This window comes from Lissotriton vulgaris, chromosome 4_1 (assembly GCF_964263255.1).
Source record: "Lissotriton vulgaris chromosome 4_1, aLisVul1.2, whole genome shotgun sequence".
In the NCBI taxonomy this organism is placed as follows: domain Eukaryota; kingdom Metazoa; phylum Chordata; class Amphibia; order Caudata; family Salamandridae; genus Lissotriton; species Lissotriton vulgaris.
The window spans coordinates 1540970535-1540991413 of NC_141691.1; positions in this window are offsets into that span (position 1 = coordinate 1540970535).

A 20879-nucleotide genomic window follows, 5' to 3' on the forward strand; every position below is an offset into this window, starting at 1 on the left:
AAACTCAATCAATTCATCTGCAACATTGTAGCCATGTTGCTTGCACTAATGATATTTTTCAATGTTCTCCCTTTACGATATGTCACACTAGGACATTGTTCCAGAATGATGTGATCCTTTAAAAGTAAATGCAAGTGTCCATTCAGAATCCTACTTAATTTTCAAGCATCACTCCCAAATGTAGTAATAAACCTTATTGTATTTTTTCTTTTCTTTTTGTTATTCCTATCACCTTTAAGTGTATAGGCCAGGTCATAATCAGAACCTTGTTTCTTGCTCTTGCTATTAAGTCAGAATTGTAACCCCTCATCATATGGACCGGGATGCCCGCCACCCCTTCCACCACCAATCCCAATGGTAGGAGACAGACACAGTTTGAACTTTTGGAAGGCAGGGGGGCCTCACGACCCCCCCCTGGCCGTATTTATTAAAATATGAAACAAAATTTAAAACTTTAAATTAAAACGTTTCATGTATCATGTACAAAATTCAACTTTCAATACATTTGATGAAGACAGGTAATCAGGCTAACCTTAACAAATCTCCAATACAAAGATTTCCTAACCGAGTCTAACATCATGACATAATGCATTGCATACGAATTTGTACATCCTATCGTTAGGGGCCAACGGCAAGGTCTTAACCGGTGTCAGGTCCCTATCACCAAATTTCCGCCCTCACGTGTGAGTGGTGCATGCGCAGAGGACTTTACCCTCGTAGCCAACTGTAACTTCCCTTGTCGTGGGGGGCCCCTTTCACTCGGCTCCATCTTAAGGTAGTCCGAGTTCCCGTGCGGGGTATCCATAAGAAGGACAGCGTGGATTCCCCCCTTTCCCCGCACTCTCTTCCGCCGGAGCGGATATCCGGCCCCCGGGAAATTTGTGGGAGGGGCATATACCCGTCTCCCCCTGGGAAGGGCCTATGGCCGTCTCCCCGTGGGTGATCCCATCCATAATGGGTGCCACCCCCCGTGGGAGGGGCCAATGGCCGCCTCCCTCAGGGCGCTCCCATCCATAATGGGTGGCGCCCCCCCTAGGGACCTTGAAATCACTGCTCACCGATCATGACCTTACCGCCCGACCGAAGACTAAATAAATATGACAGTTAGTTACCTACTAGGGGGAAAAACCTATGCTTAATCTTAAATTACAGCTAGGTATATCCAATGAACTATAAACATTGCTTCAAAGGAGAAAAGGTCCTATAGCAGAGAACGTTCTTTATTGCATACATTCCATTACATTTCTACAAAGGAAAAAAGGCCTATAAGCAAGTATTCAGTTTCATGCATACTCTTGGCATCGATTTAAGATGAGAGCAACGATTCCAACAAGACGTTTATTCATTACAATCAAATTGCGACTTAGAACTTTGTTTACTCCCAAACTTCCGCAACAGGGGCTGGTGGGTGGGTCAAAAACTGCAGCTTGTTCCCTTGAGGGCTCACGAGCGACGAGTGGTGCAGCCTTCAGAGCGCAGGAACAAGAGGACGCTTGCCTGGATTCCCGCGCCTTTTATCCTGCAGCGGGAAGGCGGGGCAGCGTCCCCATCCCGCCCAGAGGTGCATGGACTTCCGGGCGGGTGTTAGGACAACCCTTTTAGGCGGCGGGGGCGTGCTCCAACCACGCCGCTATGGGCATACCGGCCAGGACACGCCCCCCGCCCACAAAGGTTTCCCGGGGGATCGGGGCACCCAGCCATACGTTCGGGGTGACTGAGTGGTCTCCCCTTTCCATATGGACCGGGATGCCCGCCACCCCTTCCACCACCAATCCCAATGGTAGGAGACAGACACAGTTTGAACGTTTAGAAGGCAGGGGGGCCTCACGACCCCCCCAGTCGTATTTATTAAAATATGAAACAAAATTTAAAACTTTCAATTAAAACGTTTCATGTATCATGTACAAAATTCAACTTTCATTACATTTGATGAAGACAGGTATTCAGGCTAACCTTAACAAATCTCTAATACAAAGATTTCCTAACCGAGTCTAACATCATGACATAATGCATTGCATACGAATTTGTACATCCTATCCTTAGGGGCCAACGGCAAGGTCTTAACCGGTGTCAGGTCCCTATCACCAAATTTCCGCCCTCACGTATGAGTGGCGCATGCGCAGAGGACTTTACCCTCGTAGCCAACTGTAACTTCCCTTGTCGTGGGGGCCCCCTTTCACTCGGCGCCATCTTAAGGTCGTCCGAGTTCCCGTGCGGGGTAACTGGACTCCCCCCCTTTCCCCGTACTCTCTTCCGCCGGAGCGGATATCCGGCCCCCGGGAAATCCGTGGGAGGGGCATATAGCCGTCTCCCCCTGGGAGGTCAATCCGTAATGGTTGGCGCCCCCCCTAGGGACCTTGAAATCACTGCTCACCGATCATGACCTTACCGCCACAGGCCAGATAGTTGACCGACTATCTGGCCCCCCACACCTCCTATAGGTCAAGTCTCCTCAATCCCACTAGCCAAGCTATCATGTCTCCTATCAATAAGTCATTCCCCACCCTGGACAGGTGTACCCCATCATCTGAATAACAGTGATCCCCCCAGATGCACCCATGAGGTATGCTTTGAAGATGAGCGGAGCGAAACAATTTCTCAATTTTATTGTTGACCCTCTTTACCGAATGGTTCAACGCAGTTGTGGACAATCCACCCCTCCATACCTTCCTCGGAATCATGTGTGACTAAGCTATTGTACACCCCGGGAGCGTCTTTGCTAACCAACTAACTGCAGAAAGTATGTGCTCGATTAAAGCTTGTCTGCCCAACCTTACCAAATCATTGCCCCCAATGTGCACTATGACTACAGATGGCGGTGACCTGTGCCGCCCTAACAATTCTTCCACCAAACTTTGCAGTCGGTCAATACACAGGCCGCCCTTCCCATGGAAGGACACCCTGAAACCATATTCCTCAGATGTGTGGATCGCATCACCTGTCTTGAATATGTCCGCGGCATGCCTCACGTATGAGTGGCCCACGACCCAGACCACTCGTCTTTCATTCCTTGTCCCTGAAGTGGTGGTTAGCTGATATTGGGCCGGTCCCAATTTCTGCCCTACGTCACAGGCCCGTGAAACTGTAATCCAAACAAAAGACAACAAGCGTGAGTGCACTTCTTCAGTAACTTACAACATGTGCAGTCGCACGTACCGTTTGAAACAATTTGAAGACCAGCGGCCTAATTGTTTAACATTGTCTGCCTGCAGACCCCCAGCCGTTGCTCCTGAAGCGGCCCCTATCCTGAATGAATGAGTCCCAAAATCACTCGGGTTCAAGCCCGCAGCTGCAATCATGATTGCCAGCACCCTCTGGAACTGAAACTTTGTTAACGGGGTGCCGTGAGCATGTCGCAGTAAGGCCCACCCCCACGTTGCCAACCTTTGTTTTAGGTAGGCCTCAACATGCCTCACTGGACAACAGGGACTACCTGGAGCGCGCTGCAGCAAAATGCTATTCCCCTGGGCATCCTGGACTGTCTTTGACCTGGCTATCGTGATCAGCAGGGAATCCCCCCTTACTTGCGTGTGGTCCCTGTGCAGACCCCCTTCAGTATCCCTTTTGTTGGCAGCCACTAGTTCGCTTACCCGCAGGGCCCCAAAGAACGCCAACGCAAATGCTGGCCGGAATAGGACGACCTCACTAGGTGAGGAGCATGTTTCCTCCAGTTTAGCCAACAAGGAGGTCAATCTGTCAAATCCTATTGGGTGCCTGGTATCCATTTTGCGACCCTCTAGGCGCCGCCATCCGGGCAGCGCCTTTCTGTCTATAAAGGAATCCGTTGGGTCCCTGATCCCTTGGAGCTGAGCTATAAAAGATATGGCGGCCTTATACCGACTGGCGGTTGCCACCGACCGGCCCTCCTCATGAAGTGCCACTAAAAATTGGGTAAAGGACCCCTCCTGACCCCATCTATGCTCCCAAGCAGGGCCCAAAAAGGCGCAGTACGAGCGGAACGCCCCTTCATAAGCTTTCCTTGTCCTGGGCACTAAACTGGCTGCCACGAGGTTTTGTAGTCCGGGGCGCCGATTTGCCATAGTGCTTCAGGAAATGGCGCTGCCACTAGCTCCGCTGAGGGTAAACAATCCCTGAAAGCCTGCATTTTGAAACGAGAGAGCGCATCAGCTGCATTATTCAGTACTCCCGGCACATGTTTTTCCCTGAATTGTACATTTAGTCTCAAGCATTTCAACACAATTTCTTTCAACAATCGCAATATCCACTTGCAGCGTGCTGCCTGCTGGTTAATGCACTCAACCACAGTCATGTTATCAGACCAAAATACCACTGAGCGGTTTCGGAACTCTTCTGGCCATGCCAACAGCGCTACCCAGATGGGGAATAGCTCTAGAAAACCAATGTTGCTCGTCAAACCGCTTGTTTCCCACCATGCTGGCCATTTCTGGGCCGACCAACGGTTACCAAGGATCGCGCCAGACCCAACACTGCACGCAGAGTCGGTCCATAAACCTAATTCTGCTGACGAGGCCGGAGCTTTGCTCCAGACTACTCGGCCGTTGAAATCCGCCAAGAATGCCAGCCAAATGAGCATGTCCTGGAGGGCAATGGATCGTGAGAAAGGGCGAGCCATCGGCATAACCCTCAAAGCAAAGTTAAGCTGACCCACTGTTTGCTGTAATTGGTGCAGTGTGACTTTGTCGTTCCGGAGACATTGCAACAAGGAGGCCTTGAGTTTGGCGATCTTCTCCACCGGCAAGCGGAAGCAACCCTCCACGGAGTCTAGTTCGATACCCAGAAACTCCAGAGAGGTAGTTGGACCCACCGTCTTACCTGGCGCCAACGGTACCCCGAAACCTCGCATGAGCACGCAGAAATCTTGCAATGCCCGTGCACAGTCACGAGAGCCCGCTGGGCCGAGAAACAGGAAATCATCAAGATAATGCATCACATGTTGGTGCCCTGAAGTCTTCGAGAATATCCACTCCAAAAATGAGCTAAACATTTCAAAATAGGCACATGAAATTGAACAACCCATCGACATGCACATATCCATGTAGTACTTCCCCTGAAATGCAAAACCCAACAAGTGCTGATCCTGGGGATGTACCGGAAGCAACCTAAATGCGGATTCAATATCCGATTTTGCTAACAATGCACCGGGGCCTAGGCGATTCAACATTACCACTGCGTCATGGAATGATGCGTACCTCACACTGCAAATGTCTGCATCGATCGCCTCATTAACGGAAGCCCCCCTTGGTGCAGATAAATTATGAATGACCCTGAATTCTCCCAGCTCCTTCTTGGGAACTACCCCTAATGGGGAACACACAAAATTGGCCGTTGGTGGTTCACCGAACGGTCCTGCAACCCGCCCCAGGCGAACCTCCTTTGCGTTTTTTGTGGCGGCCACTGCCGGGTTGTGCTTAACAGACAGTTGGTTTTTGCATGAGGGTGCCCCCTGAAAATTACCCGCCGGGATCCTGAAGCCATATGAGAAGCCATCTCGCAGGATCCCAGCGGACACATGATCAGGGTATTTGTTCAGCCAGGGAGTCAAAGCCAGAATATCCACTGGCGATTGCCTGGACCTCCGAGGCATCGTGTCAATCCTGCTTGGTACCCCCTTTTCCTCCAGAATTATTGCCTCAGGATCGGCAGCTCATTTCGGCGTGGGAGGTGTTGCCACAACCTGCGCAGGCATGCCTGAACCTGCATGTTCCCTGCGGCCTGCTACACGTTCCTTTGTTAAAACCCCAACATACTCCTCGCTTATTCCCATTCCCGCCCGATCTAGACGGAGTATCTCCCCCATAGGATGGTCCAAAGGGCTGTGGATGTTTCTGTTGAAAGGCCCTGGAGCCGTTTGTATTCGACCCTGATCCACCCGCCGCGCCCGGCAGGAACTGCGCATGCCAAGATACAGTATCCAAACAATCCCAAGTCAGTGTTTCATTAAACTCTTTTGCTTTTCTAAACGCCACATCATACCCTTTCCATTCTTCTCCTCCATATTTCTCTTGGAAGTCCGTGATCCTGCTCTGCTAACAAGCAAGGTCTCCCAACAGTTCTGGTGTTCGTTCAGCCACAATCGCTGCAAAAACAGAGAAAGCCCTGATCCAGTTCATCATGGACTCTTCCACCCTGAATTCAGCCATCTTTGCCCTCCATACACTGGGGTGCCATAAATCCTTCTGAGTTTTGGCATATTCTAACTAACGATTGTCTGTCAAGATTGAAAACATATTGATATATTTGTTTCCCCACACCATCTCCTTTGTTGCTATAGGAACATGTTGCCCCAAGCATGCCCGCCTTGAGGGTACAGCGCCCTCCCCCATTATTGGGAGCGATCTCCTATTGGTTTCTGATGTACCTCCGGTCTTGTCCGTCGATTTATTCCGATTCTCGACTGCGGCCGGATTCACCACCTGCGGAGAAATAGAAGGCACATTCGCTGCCCCAGCGCCCCTTGTCTGCCTGAGCTGCTCGATAATCTGCCTAACTTCTTCGGCTGGGTCTTCCACAGCCGCGGATCCCCCCGCTCCCTTCTTCAACCAAGGTAACACAGCCGCCAACTGAATCGCTAGTTCGGGGAGGCATTTGGTCGTTATCCAGCGGTGTGATAACCACAGGGATTGGCAATCCCCCATCCGGTGTGGGTACCGGGCTGGACACTGGTGCTACTGGTACCAGCGGGACCTCCATCGGGACTGGGGCCTTGCTAGGACCCGCTTTCCCCTTCTTCTTTTTCCCCTTATCCCCCCCCTGGGGTAATGTTTGACAAAGCAGGCCCCACGATCCTCTTAGGTCACCCTGAGGGCCCTGCTTGGGCCTCCATTTGTTTCTGCGGCCCAGCTGGTCTACTTTACCGAACTTCCTGTCCATCGCCGACACTTGGTTCACCAGTGTGCGCAGCATTCGTTCCATCCCGGAGCTCTTTCCAGTCTTCTTACCAGGCATATCTGCGTTCTGTGTTATCTCTGCCTGTTCTCCAGTAGTGACTCGGACTCCAGCTACGCCTTGACGACTGAAACAGAAAAAACAACGATTACACGTTTAAAAACTGCAGCTTGTTCCCTTGAGGGCTCACGAGCGACGAGTGGTGCAGCCTTCAGAGCGCAGGAACAAGAGGACGCTTGCCTGGATTCCCGCGCCTTTTATCTTGCAGCGGGAAGGCAGGGCAGCGTCCCCATCCCACCCAGAGGTGCACGGACTTCCGGGCGGGTGTTAGGACAACCCTTTTAGGTGGCGGGGGCGTGCTACAACCACGCCGCTATGGGCATACCGGCCCCCCGCCCGCAAAGGTTTCCTGGGGGATCGGGGCACCCAGCCATACGTTCGGGGTGACCGAGTGGTCTCCCTTTTCCACGAACCTTTGCTCCATAGCAGATAGTTTATTTTGAAACATCATCACTGCGATTCGTCCTCACGCGTATCATTTCACCTAAAGTAATAGATCTCATTTGATTTTGTGGGTGTAAGGTAACAGCATGTAAAACTGAATTGCTGGAGGCCTTTTCACAAAGCATCCCACTATGCAATTTCCCTTCTTTCTCGTATAATTCAATGTCCAGAAAGGTGATCTTCTTTCTACTATAAGTGCAGGTAAATCTCATTTCATAATTATTATCATTCAACTATTGAAAGAAGTCTAGGAGTTCTTATCATTATCTATCCAATAAATAGAACATTGACTTTGAACCTACCCCAATGCCGGATATTTCTGATCCATTTGGAACCACCAGGTCCCCAGTTCTGCTGCCCCTCAAACCACAACAGAAAGATTTGGTTTTGGCTGAGTTGGGTGAGTTTTAGGTAGGAGCTGGGAATCCATTTACAAATGAGAGTGATTAAGATTTTGAGTCGATCAAGGCCCTGAGTAGACAAGAGTTTTTGGTGGTAATTTGGATGAATTTTAAGCACTGAACTCGCCATCCATTTGCTTTAACAAGTATGGAGATTTCGGAGAGTTCTTGCAAAGACAAGGGATATTTTGTGATATTTATGATAACATCCATGGTTAGTTACTGTACAGCTATTCACATCCCCCACCTTCTCTTTCATACACAAGTGGACATCATGAGTCGGTCTCAGGTCTATGCACTCGCCAAGCAATGATTGCACATACTCACAGTTTATCATCATTTTATAAAAATTATCATTGTTCATTAGAACAAACAATAATGCTCTAATTAGATGTATCTTAAACAGTGATTGTCCTCTGGGAAATTACCATATTTTGCATGGCAGCCCCCCTCACCCCCAGATTTTCTGCCTTCTTTAAATGAATCCATTTTTATTGGCTCTATGATTACGTTCTTGTCTCCCTTTTAAACATGGTAAAATTGGCATACACGTAAATGGCACACCTAATTTACTTATAGAGTCCTAGTATATGGTACCACATTGTCTAAGGCCTGTAAAATAAAGTGGTACTGTAAAACATATCTCCAGGCCTTCCTCTGGAGCATTGGCATACAGTTTTAAACTGTCATTTCAATCTGACAAAATAAACCCTTTGTCAGGCCTAAACCTTCCTTTTTAATACGTATAAGTAGCCTCTTAGGTAGGACCTAAATGCCCATACAGCACAGGATTAAAAATGTAGGCCATGTATATTAAGAACCAGCTTTACTAAGGTTTTCGTCAGGGAGGCATCCCATGGGGGGATCATGGCTGTTCCCATGAATCCACCTATGGATTTTGACGCAATCTCAGATTTACTAAAATGAGTAAACCTGGAACTGTTCCAACAAGCTACACCTCCCTGAAGCAGGCATAACAAGAAGAAATATCTTTCTCCCTATTACTTCTGTAGAAGCCATCTTTGATTTTGATACCAAATGTTGTAGCTTCAGGCTCTTTTAGCTTAGCCAATATATAAATTCTCCATCTTGGGTAGTTCTGCCCTTTCACAGATCCGAGAAATGCTGCCCTTGCATAAACCAGTCCCCAGACGAGATACGTGACACACCGCTTGCACAATATTCTTTAGCAATAACAGATTTCGCAACATCATTCGTCTCCTTGCTTATGTTGCATTTTTGGATGGAAATATACCAAGCCATAACAGCTTGCATTTGATTGACTGACTCCAATACTGCCCATTCAGATCACATGGTTACCTACAGTATGTATGTATCAGACCTTACAAGGAGATTTCTTGTTACAGATCTTTGTCCATTGGCTGTAAGAATCATGGTGGACTGTGCTACGTATAATAATTCTTGCTATGTATCATATGGGTGGTTATTGTGGTTTATGTCTATAAATTATGCCAAACACATCAACTCTTTGGAAAATTCAGGCTTCTATGCTGATTGTCTCTGTGTCACGCGTATTTGGTGTTTTGTTGACTTAATAAATTTACCATCTTCCGAGCTGACAAAGAACTGTGGTCATGTTATCATTTCTATAATTTATTATTCCTTATATTACAGATTTCACTTCTACATTTGATGGATGACGCAGCAGAGCCCACCCTCTTTGGCTAGGATGATGTCCAAAGCAACCCTATTCTGGATCACTACAGCCTCATGGCGGACAGCTCTGCTGTTATGTTTTCCAGCCCTGCTGCAGTAGAGTCACCCAGATCCTCAATCATTCTAGCTAACTCATGTATCCTCTAGGAGGTGTATACTACTCCGGCACCTGGGACCATTACTCAAACAGCTGTCATAAAATGATCAACCCATCCATCTGACCTTGGCCGTTACCGGCCGGTATTTGGTGTCTGAGAAATAGGGGGCCTTAAAATTACCGATTCTGTAAATGTACCGATTCGGTAAAATACTGAATCGGTAAATATACAGAATCAGTAAATCTAGATGTAGGTGGCACTTGAAACAGTGCCACAGGCCCTTAAGAATGTGTTTTTTACCATCAAATACTATTTGATGGTGAATAACGAATTCCTGTGTACATGCACATCTGTGCATCTGTGCATGTACACCTGTGCCATGTGGCACACATACATGCCCTAAGTGCCCTTAGGGCATGTATGTGTGCCACATGGCACAGAAGCCTGAATCAGGGGTACAACAGTGTGTCAAAGTGATACCCTGTCCCCCTTGTCAATTCGGTAATTTTACTGAATCGGTATTTACCAATTCGGTAATTGCCATTGGTTCCTATAGGCCTCAAGGCCCATAAGAATCAATGGCAATTACCGAATCGGTAAATACCAATTCGGTAATTACCGAATTTTAAAGATTCAGTAAATAATTCGGTAAAAATACCTACATTGCATTTACCGATTTGTAAATACCGAATCGGTAAAATTCGGTATTTACGAATCAGTAAATGCCTTTTACCTACATCTAGCCCCTGGTCTCCTAACCTGTGCTATGTCTGAGAAGTGGACCATTCGTGGTATTATTGATGCTAAGGTAACAACGGCCGTACCAACCTGGAGGTAGGTAAAAGTATGCCCATGGTCCGCAGACAAAGAATAGTCCCTTGTAACCCACCAGTCCAGGTGAGGACCCAGTATTGCTGTCCTTGATACGTGACAGCCTTGTGAGGTGTGTGCAGTTACTTTTGCCAACAAATATTTGGTTCACTTTCTTTGGTCCCATTATTCTCCTTATTTTGTTTATCCTGTCCTCACATGCCAACAGTCCTGGTTTTCGATTCAGTAATTCCTGCAACGCACAGGTGTAGGGTATGCATGACTGTTGTGTTGAGCAGTTTTGTGCTGTAGCCATGTCTGAAGGCAATTTAGGCACTCTGTCCCACTGTATACTTTCATCATATAGGATGCAGGATGGGGCTAATGACAGCTCTTCTACTCTAAACCTTGGTATATTACCTTCCTTGTTTCTGCTCTGCTTATTGTCATCCTCCTCAGCCCTATCCTCCCAGTCCCTGTTTCTGGACCTTCTGTCAAATGTGCTAAGCATCTCAGTGTCTGACAAAAGATGGTGGGCCAGGTGCCACAGGACTGCCACCACCTCTGCCTCTACAATATGAATGGGACATAACAAAGTATAGCTTTATAGATTTAGACCTGCAATCATGGCCCAAGGCAGAATTAAAGGATAGACTACAATATGCAGTAGACAAACTGCGACATTGGAAGCAGATGGTGCACACATTTGCGGTATTAGATATGGTAAAGACCCTTCACCCACAGGCACCGCCAGTACTGATTATGCCCTTGTGGGAAATACCTCACTGCCAGGAAGCAGGGATAATGCATATGTAGTTGTACCATGGTCCAGGCAAGATATCATGAGTTTCACAAAAGACTTGCCGAAGCTCAGGGAGAAGCGACGGAAATGGTACACAGAAGTAGATAAGATGGCTGTGTTAGGGGGACTTTATGGCGTGACTTTGATACCCTGTTTAACATCATATTACCGAAGGACCTGTGGTTGGAATGCAAGGGGAAAGTGGGATGGCCAAAGGTTGAGCCACAAAGATTAAGGGGTTGCGCACCAGGGGATGCAGTACAGGAGAAATATGACAAAGTGATTAAACATTTAAGGGAGAAAGTACCGGAAGACAAGGTAGATTGGAATAAGATTCCCCATACAAAGCAAGAAAAAGATGAGAGTGTAAACACATTCTTTGACTGTCTGTTGCAGATATATATTAATAATAATAATAAACCATTTTTAAAGCGCCTGGCTGCACAGAAAACAGTGTGTCCCCGTGCTAAATACTACTAAATCGCCAGAGGCAAGGGCAAGGGTGAGCCATGAAGTGCAAAGGGAAGAGAGGGGTTATGCAGGGGGGAACAGGAACGTTTTGAGGTTTCCCCGGAACCTAGTTTCAGAGAGTTCCATTCGGAGATCGAGCGGGAGTTCGTTCCAGCATTTGGAGGCCAGGTATCTAAACGAATACCCACCCATCCTAGCTCTGGTGATTCTGGGGAGTTTGAACAGCATCGTACCATACGATCTTAGGTTCCTGATGGGGCAATGCATAGTGAGAAGATTTTTCAAATATTCTGGACCTTTGCCATGGGCGATACGATGCACGAAACAGAGGGACTTGAATTTGATTCGCTCCTTTATAGGGAGCCAATGGAGTTTAGCCAGAGGGGATTTCCCAGATGCTCTGCGAGGAAGTCTGAGCACAAGGCAAGCAGCAGCGTTCTGAACGCACTGGAGTTGGTGTAGGCCTTTTTTGCCCAAACCTATAAGCAGAGCATTCCCATAGTCGAGATGGGGGGTCACCAAGGCATGGACGATGGTCTTTCTGGCTTCAATGGGAAGGAGGTCTAAAACCTTACGGAGGACCTTCAGTATGCTGAAGCACCTGGCTGTCACTTTACTGACATGAGATTTATAGGAGAGATCTGAGTCAAGTGTTATGCCCAGGTTACGCACCGAATCCGCAGGACATGGTGGGTTACCTAGTTCCGTAGGCCAGCACATGTGTGACCATGCTGAAACTGATTTCCCTACCACTAGCAGTTCTGTTTTATCGCCATTAAGGCACAGGCCATTGCTATTCATCCATGATGCCACTGATGACAGACAGTTAGAGAAATTGGTCGCATCTTCTCTGTGGTCAGGCGTGAGCTTGAACATCAATTGGGTGTCATCAGCATAGCTGACAATGCCCACCCCAAATGCTTCTACTATGTGAGCCAGGGGTTCCATATAGATGTTAAACAAAGTAGGTCTCAGACTCGAGCCCTGGGGAACCCCATGGCTTGCCTTCCTGAGAGAGGATTTGAAAGGGGGACAGTGCAACTGAAAGCTCCTGTTGGCCAAGAAATATTTTATCCAGGACAAGGCCCGTCCCTCCACTCCCATGTCAGACAGCCGAGACAGCAGCGTTGTGTGCAGCATGATGTCAAAAGCTGCACTAAGATCTAATAGTACCAACGCTGCTGTCTCTCCTTCATCCACTATTTGTCTAAGGCACTCAGTAGAGAAGAATAAGGCTGACTCCGTAGAGTAGCCTGCTCTAAAACCCGATTAGTTGGGGTGCAGGAGAGATTGTTCCTCCAAATATCTCATGAGCTGCCTATTTACCACTTTTTCCACAATCTTCGCACAAAAGGGGAGAAGGGAAATAGGGCGGAGATTCTGGAATTGGGAAATGTGGATGTTAGATTTCTTTTTAAGAGGGATGACTTGGGCTGTTTTCCACACGTCCAATACCCGGCATTCTTGGAAGGAAAGCGACACAATACGACTAATCTGATCAATGACCATGTTCTCCATGACTCCTTTACAGCGAGCCGGCGGGCAAACGTCACAAGGCGAACCAGATTGTATGCTGTTGACGATGCTTAATAATTCCTGTCTCTCAGGTGTTATAAAACATTTGAGACAAGAATTCCCCACGTAGGTGTCTTTAACTACCGTAAGTTTGCTCAGGGGGTCCTTGTCCTCTATGAAGGTAGCATGGATTTTGTCGATCTTTCCTACAAAGCAATCAGCGATAGAGTCACACAACTCCCTCAAGTAGGTATCTTGAGCTTCAAGTCCGGAGGGGACTGTAAGCTCTCTATAGATAGTAAAGAGTTCCCTAGTGGGATTAGCCGCTAGATCGATTCTGCTCTTGAGATGACAACTTTTTTCTGATCTCACTAATTTCTGGTACTTTTTTAGTTCCGTTCTATACTGTACTTTATACTCAGAATTATAGTTTTTTCTCCAGCTACGTTCTAAGTTTTTGCATCTGGCTTTGGCAAGTTTAAGTTTTTCCGAGAACCAGGGAGCAGTTTTAGATTGCCTAGCAGGGGGCTTAGATGTCCAGGGAGCTATTACGTCCAACGCATTGGACACCCATTTTTCATAGCTGTTCCACGCCTCCTGAAGAGAATTGCTTGGGGGGGGTTCTAATAGGGCGCATTTAAATGCCTCTTGATTAAAGTTTTTCCATTTTCTCCGCTCCAGGGGGGGGGGTTGGTAGATCTATTTTCTGAAGGCATATTTTCTATAGAGAACGGAATGATATAATGATCTGACCAGATTATTCTGACTGGAGGGGAGACTTTAATGCCCTCCCAGTTAGCAAAGATGGGATCCAGGAGATGGCCTAATTGGTGTGAGGGAGCCGTGGATTGCAAATTGAGCCCCAAAGATGTCAATGCTGCAGCCACATCCTGAGCCTCCCTGCACTCGCTATCATCCAAATGGAGATTTAGATCGCCTAGAATGATGAATTTTTTATATCGGAGTGCGGTTGAGTAATAAAATCTAGAAGCTGGTTACCAAACTGTCCCGCACCCCCAGGAGGGCGGTATATCAGCAGACCGTTAATAACGTTTCTAGGTCCCATTTTGATGGTGAAGAGGCCACTTTCGCTGTTAGGTAACATGGCTTTCACTAAGGTGCATTCTAGCCCAGTCTCAAGAATGAGGGCTAGGCCCCCCTCTTTGTTTATGTCTATCTAATCGAAGTAGACAATAGCCTGGAGGAGTGGCCTGGAGGGCTTCAGGAGACGAATCTTCGTCCATCCACGTCTCTGTAAGAAAAAGCACATCAGGGCTACTCGTAGTTAATAAATCGTATATTTCTAGTTTGTGTTTTTTCATAGATCTACAATTCAATAATAACATGTTAGAATTGTTTTTTTCATGCTTCTCCTTCATAGGGAATTGAAAGTTCTGATCACAAGTATCACATGACGAAGGTAGTAAGTCGGCTTGGAAAGAGTGGCGACAGCTCTTTACTGCACTTGGACGTAGAGACAGTAACCCCTGTTTAGTGTATTGTGAACCGTACCTGTCCGATTCCCTCGTGCCAGATGTCGCGGAAAGACCAGAGGGATCCGCCCCGCGCCCCGGTTGATCACGGACGGGCGCAGACGGGCTGGACTCTGGCTTGACTCCGGCGCGGATACGGTGCGCCCGCTGAACGCTTATGTGTCCTTTCTCCAAGAAATGTGTGGTCATCTTTGTGTTACAATGTTTACACCTGAAACTACTGCGGTGTGAAATCATGCGTGTACTGACCTTCCTAGTAGTCATTCCAATGTAGTGCAGATTACACGTACAGGTGATCATGTAGACCACACCTGTCGTATTGCAGTTTGAAAAAGCCCGTAGGTCCCAGGTGACCCCATTGTTGCAAATCACCTGTTTTGTTGCCATAGTCAGATGACACACACTGCAATTCGAACATGGGTAGTGCCCGAATGGTAAAGGGTGCAACAGACGTACCGGGCCCACTGTCTCTTTTGGGCGTGTATGCACCAGTAGGTCTTTTAGGTTCTTCCCTTTCCGATGACTAAACATTGGTTGGGTCAAGTTTAGACCCCCACTGTTCAGTGTCCTCCAATGTTTTTTCACAATTTTGGTCACCTTATCTGAAACCACATTATAGGTTGTGATACAGATCGGTCTCCTGTCAGTGTCATTACCAGGTTCAGTGTGGGTTTTTGTTCCAAAAGAGCATCTCTGTTGTTATTTGACGCTCTCTTTTTTGCCTTTGACACTATATGTCGGGGGTAGTTCCTCTGTCTCAATTTAGTGCTCAGATCATTTGCTTATTTCTCATAGTCTTGTTTCTCTGAGCAATTACGTCTCAGGCGTAAGAACAGCAGGTTTTCCCTCAATTGCCTGGGATGGAAACTGTCAAATTTTAACAAACAATTTCTGGCCGTGGGTTCAAAATGCGTGGTAGTCGCTAGTTTCCCGCTTTTTGCTTGGATGTTAAGATCCATCACACACAGTACTGCCTAGGGCTATAACTTTTTCTCTCTAATATCTATCTGGATAGTATCCAGCTGCTTTAGTTTGCTTTCGCTGGTGGTTCTCAAGTTTGTTAAATGTAGCTGAGGGTACAACCATACCTGCTGACTGTCAGTTAAGAAATTATCTCGAACCCACTATCTGTAAAGAGGTGGGATTCAAGTCTCACTTTGAGGTATAGATTTTGCCTGAGTGGGAGTTCCTGACCGCATGGTCTATGGCAGGCCAACGGGTTGTCAAAAGGACCTGGAGCCTGGAAACTTGGTCCAGGTGCCTGCTAAGAAGAGGAAGGACAGGGGCCAAGGAAAAACTGATCCAGCAGTATCCACAGTCTAGGAGGAGCCTGATCCTGAGGGTAATGCCACAGAACCTACAAGGGGAGTCATTGCTGTCCTAGGGGACCTATCTGAGTTAGTCAGGTATCAAACTGAAGGCGGGCCATCCCAAGCAGAATGCAGTGATAATGCCCTATACTTGAGGGTCTACAGTGAAGAGTGAGGCCCAGGAAGTTGGCAACACCACTGGTAATCATCTTATTTATTGTGAGAATGGTCTCCTATATAGTGAGCCCATGGTCCTCGAGCCTAATACAACATATGTGTTGGTGCTCCCCTAGTGCTACTGGGCCTGACTACTGGTCCCCTGGCAGGTCATCTGGGGCAGGCTAAAACCTTTGACTAACTGGTCGGACACTTCTATTGGCCCCAAATGAGGATGTATTGTGATGCCTACTGCAAATCTTGCATGACCTGCCATGCCAGTGGGAAGTTGGGACCACAGCTTAAGCCCCCGCTTCTATTCCCTATAGTGGGGACACATTTGTGAGAGTGTACATTGATATTGTTGGGCCTCTGGACCCCAAGAACACTTATGCAATAGGTTCATCCTGGTCTTGGTTGACCATTGCACATGGTACCCTGAGGCAACAACCCTGAGATTGGTGACTGCACCAGTGGTGGCAAAGGCACTGATGGGGATATTTAACCATGGTGGCTTTCCCAAGGAGGTTGCCTCTGACAGGGGCACCAATTTTATGTCTGTCTGCATGAGTAGTGTAGGCTAACCTACAAGTTCAAAAATCCATACCATCATAGTCCAATGGGTTTGTTTCCAGTCCAGGGAAGACCTGGCTTGGCAGTTCGGGCTGGACATAATTTTGCACTAGAAATCACTGCTCTTTTAAAATCTAAAATGGGGAAACTCTTTCATGGAAATTAAGATGACTAGTTACTCCATCCCCATTCTGGCCTTTGCCTTGCAGCTGCAGATCTCCTTCCACCAGATGTCCTTTGTCTCTATGCAGGATACCACACCTCATCAGAACAGTTTGGCTCAGCCTCTCAAAGGCTGGTCAATCAGGAGAGGCTGTTAGAATTCTGGATTTTGGTTAATCAGAAAAGCAAGTAGATAACTTATTTTCTGTAATAGCTAATAAATGTAACATTGGCAAATTGTTGGATTTATCATAACTATTCTCTTAAGTCTGTGCATTATATTTTTAGCTCACTCGTGTCAATAGTTACACTTTATTAAGGTATTCCCATGTTAGCCTATTGAGTCAATGTGCTGCAATAGGAAAAACTTTAATTGGCAGTTTTTCCCCAGCAGGGCATATAAAACATCTTTTAAAATGACCATGCTACTTTTGCACTGCACCCTACTGTGGGTGCACCTGGGTAACCTCATCTGTGACTCGTATGTAGCAATAAGGTTGTTTAAGACTTTGGAAGTACCTTTAATTCCAAAGTCAAATTTGCATATAATTTTAATTTATAAGCAGCCTGCAAAGCAGGGCTGAGTTTTAAAATGACAGCAAGCCATGCAGCAGTCAACACTTAATTATATTGAATCTGATGGGCCTCTAATTCTTTATGTCTTATCATATACTAGGCAGGTTGTCAGTACCAATTGTAATTATACTTATTCATCCTGCACTTTTAATCAGAGCATAGGCCCTGGGTATGGTTGGCAGTGCCCAGGGCACAACCATAGTCAAGAAACCAGCATGTAGTAGTCAAAATGGAGGCAAAAGTGGGGGGACACTGTAAAAAGCCTTGGTTTCACACACTCACCCTATGCCCAGAGCTGATGCACTGATTGATAGGTAGGGGTCTGTCAAAATTCCGTACTACCTTTAACTTGACATCAGAGTATTGGTACATAGCCCTGACTGAGGGGGGCAAGGAGAGGTCAGCATTCCCCACCCCAGAGGGCCACTGTCAGTTCATACTAATGTCCTTTGGACTAAAGAATTCATCTGCCACCTTCCAGAGGTTGGTCAACTGGGTTCTAGATGGGATAGAAAGCTTCAGTGCCCCTACCGGAAAGATTTCAGCTGGGATGACCACCTGCACTACCTCTGGGAAGTGTTTCATGCCCAACAAAAGGCAGTTTTGATTATCAAAGTCAGTAAATGCCAGATTGGACAGGGATCAGTTGTGTAGTTGTGCCACCAAGCCAGTGGTGGCTGGGTTAGTCCTATTCAGCCAAATATACAGACCAGTGTGGCTTGGGAGCATCCCAAGACCCAGAGTGAAGTGAGAGCATGGGTACAGCAAGAGATTTGCTATGGGATAATGCACAATTGTTGCCCCTTTAATTTAGCTGATTTCCAAGAAGCAGTCCAATAAGATGAACTGGATAAAGGTGTGTGGTAAGGCATGTGTACCCTGAAGAGGGCCATGTTCATAGCAGCGGTGCTTAACACACTTGAATTCTCCAAATAAATCCTCGCTCAGTCAGATTCTTTAGAACATGACATGGGAACTGTCTTGTCACAGCTGCAGAAGGAGGGCTTGGACCAATATATAGCCTTCATCAGCAGGAGGCTTTTGCCCAGGAGACAGAGATGGAGTGCAATTGCGAATGAAGCATTGCAGTGCTCTGCGAATGGAAGAAGTTCATATCATGCTGTTTGGGACTTGTGTATGGGCTCAGACAGACCAGAGATCTCTCGGACAAAATAAACCTTTTTGCCAGGCCTAAAACTTCCTTTCTAATAATTAAAAGTCACCTCAAAGGTAGGTCCTAAATGCCCTATGGCAGGGTGCATGGTATTTTAAAAATAGAACACGTATATTTAATCATTTTCATGTTGTGGCAGTGAAAAACTTCCAAACTCATTTTTCACTGTACCAATGATGGCTCTCCCATAGGAAATGATTGGCCTACATTATAGCAACTTAGAATGCTTACAATAAGTTAGCGAGCAGATATAAAAAATATTCAAGGATTAGTTTTAATTGTCACTTTGAATCCAACTTAATGATAAAGTCAGATGGTATATTACTATTATGAAACTTACACTTTTCAAAAGTTGTCATTTTCCTGCCTACGCCAAATGTGCATTTCTGGCACTGTCCAGTGTCATCAGACTGTTAAATGGCTCCTCTGTGATGAGATGAGCATTGTTCTTAGTGAACAAAAGACTTGGGTGTGGAGAGGTGTTTCCTCCTCAAGCAGGATGGCCTGGGGGGTTGCGCCCAATTCCTTTCTGAGCTTCAGAGGCTGCCTACTCTGTCACTGGAAGAGGCAGCTCACACCAAGGCTTGCCTCCCTTTGTCTTCCCAGTCAGCTTTGTTCCAAACCCAGTGGGAGAGGGACGATGCCCCAGAACTGGTTTGGTGTGACTCAAAGGGAGGGTTTGCCCATTTCCACAGCCAAACCTCTGCAAAAGTGGGTAGTGTTAGACCTGGGATCTTTTACACCCTTATTAGATAGTAGAACTCAGTTATGTTGTTCTAAATTACAGTTAAGTGCAAGGTTTGTTATTGGCTTGCTGATTAATTTCTTTTGACACTCTGCTTTCTAACAACACAATTTCTTATATTTTTGAACACATCATAAATGGGAGTATATATCAAAGAAGATATATATCACACAACAAAACACAGCAAAGAACACAGGTGTATATAAAAAAGTATATTAGATTTTATCTTCAAATTTCATGAAGGGTACTTATGTGAAACACATACAATATAACAAGAAGGAGACACTGTAATATTTAGACCTTCGTTATTACAGTTGTATACACTTTTCACAATCTCAGTTGATGAATATTAGGAAAGAAGTGTGCAAGTCAACGTTTCGGTCTCTAGGCTTTCGTCGATGAGACCATCTTCAGGACAAAAATTGTAAAGTGGTTGACCCCTGGGTTCTGTTGTTAAGAAAATTCAACAGAAACAGCAATATCGACCGTTTTTGTTTGGACGACAGTATGAGACCCTGAGTGGGTCAATCTTAATCTTTCAGAGAGGCAAACATGTGAGGCAACAGCGTGTTTACTTGGATTTAAAATTCCATCTCATTGGAGGTCTTAATTTCTTGTCCGAGAAATATTCAAACGGACCAACTATAGAATCTAAACAGTAATCGCTTTTGAAAGTGGAAGCTGGCAAACCCTCGCAAACGCATCGGAGCTCATTTGCAAACACATTGCGCAGCTGGTGAGTCACTTTTTGTACACACCAGCGGCGCAGGGTGCTGCCCACATTTACAAGGCCACGTAAAGTCACCCTGCGTGACTTTTCATGGCCTTGCAAATATGGGCTGCTTTCAAGCATTACTCAGCTTGAAAGTGGCATTCCATGGGTGTTACTGTGTGTGTTCCCACGCAACATCAATGGAACCTGACACATTCCCAGATTTACTAAGTGTTGTAAACCTTGGAATCCCTCAAATTGCGCAAACAAGAGACATACTTTTATTTATCCTTGTTCTTTGCTCTTTCTATGTATACTGCAGCATGCAAAGAAGGAGCAAATCACCTTTAATGACAGTTTATGTGCAGGAAGGTGTCCCTCAAGTCACATAAACAATCATCCCTGCAATGCACACACCCTTGCACCATGACACAATGGTGTCTGCATTGGCTCACGGCTGCTGTTTGTGCGCAGGCCCAGTGGAGAAGGACAGGAATGCGCTGTATCTTGTGGATACGGAGGATTCCTGCCCTTTTATTTTGATGCATGGCAGCCCAGCAGGAAGGCTTGTTGTGTTGCTGTGCATCAAAATATGGTAAACAAGACCTAAAATCTGGGGTGACAAGGCAGAAAAGCCAGTCTGCAACACTGTAGCACTGCAACCTTATATGAAGAGAATTGTATCTTCAGAACTGTTATTTTAGATACCACATGAGGCTTCCTAAAACTTCTGTTTCAGTTCCTCTGTAAATGTCCATTTCTACATGGTTCTATTAATTTCTGAACAGCAGCAATGTAATAAAAGCCGGCCTCGATGTCTCTTCATCCTCAGG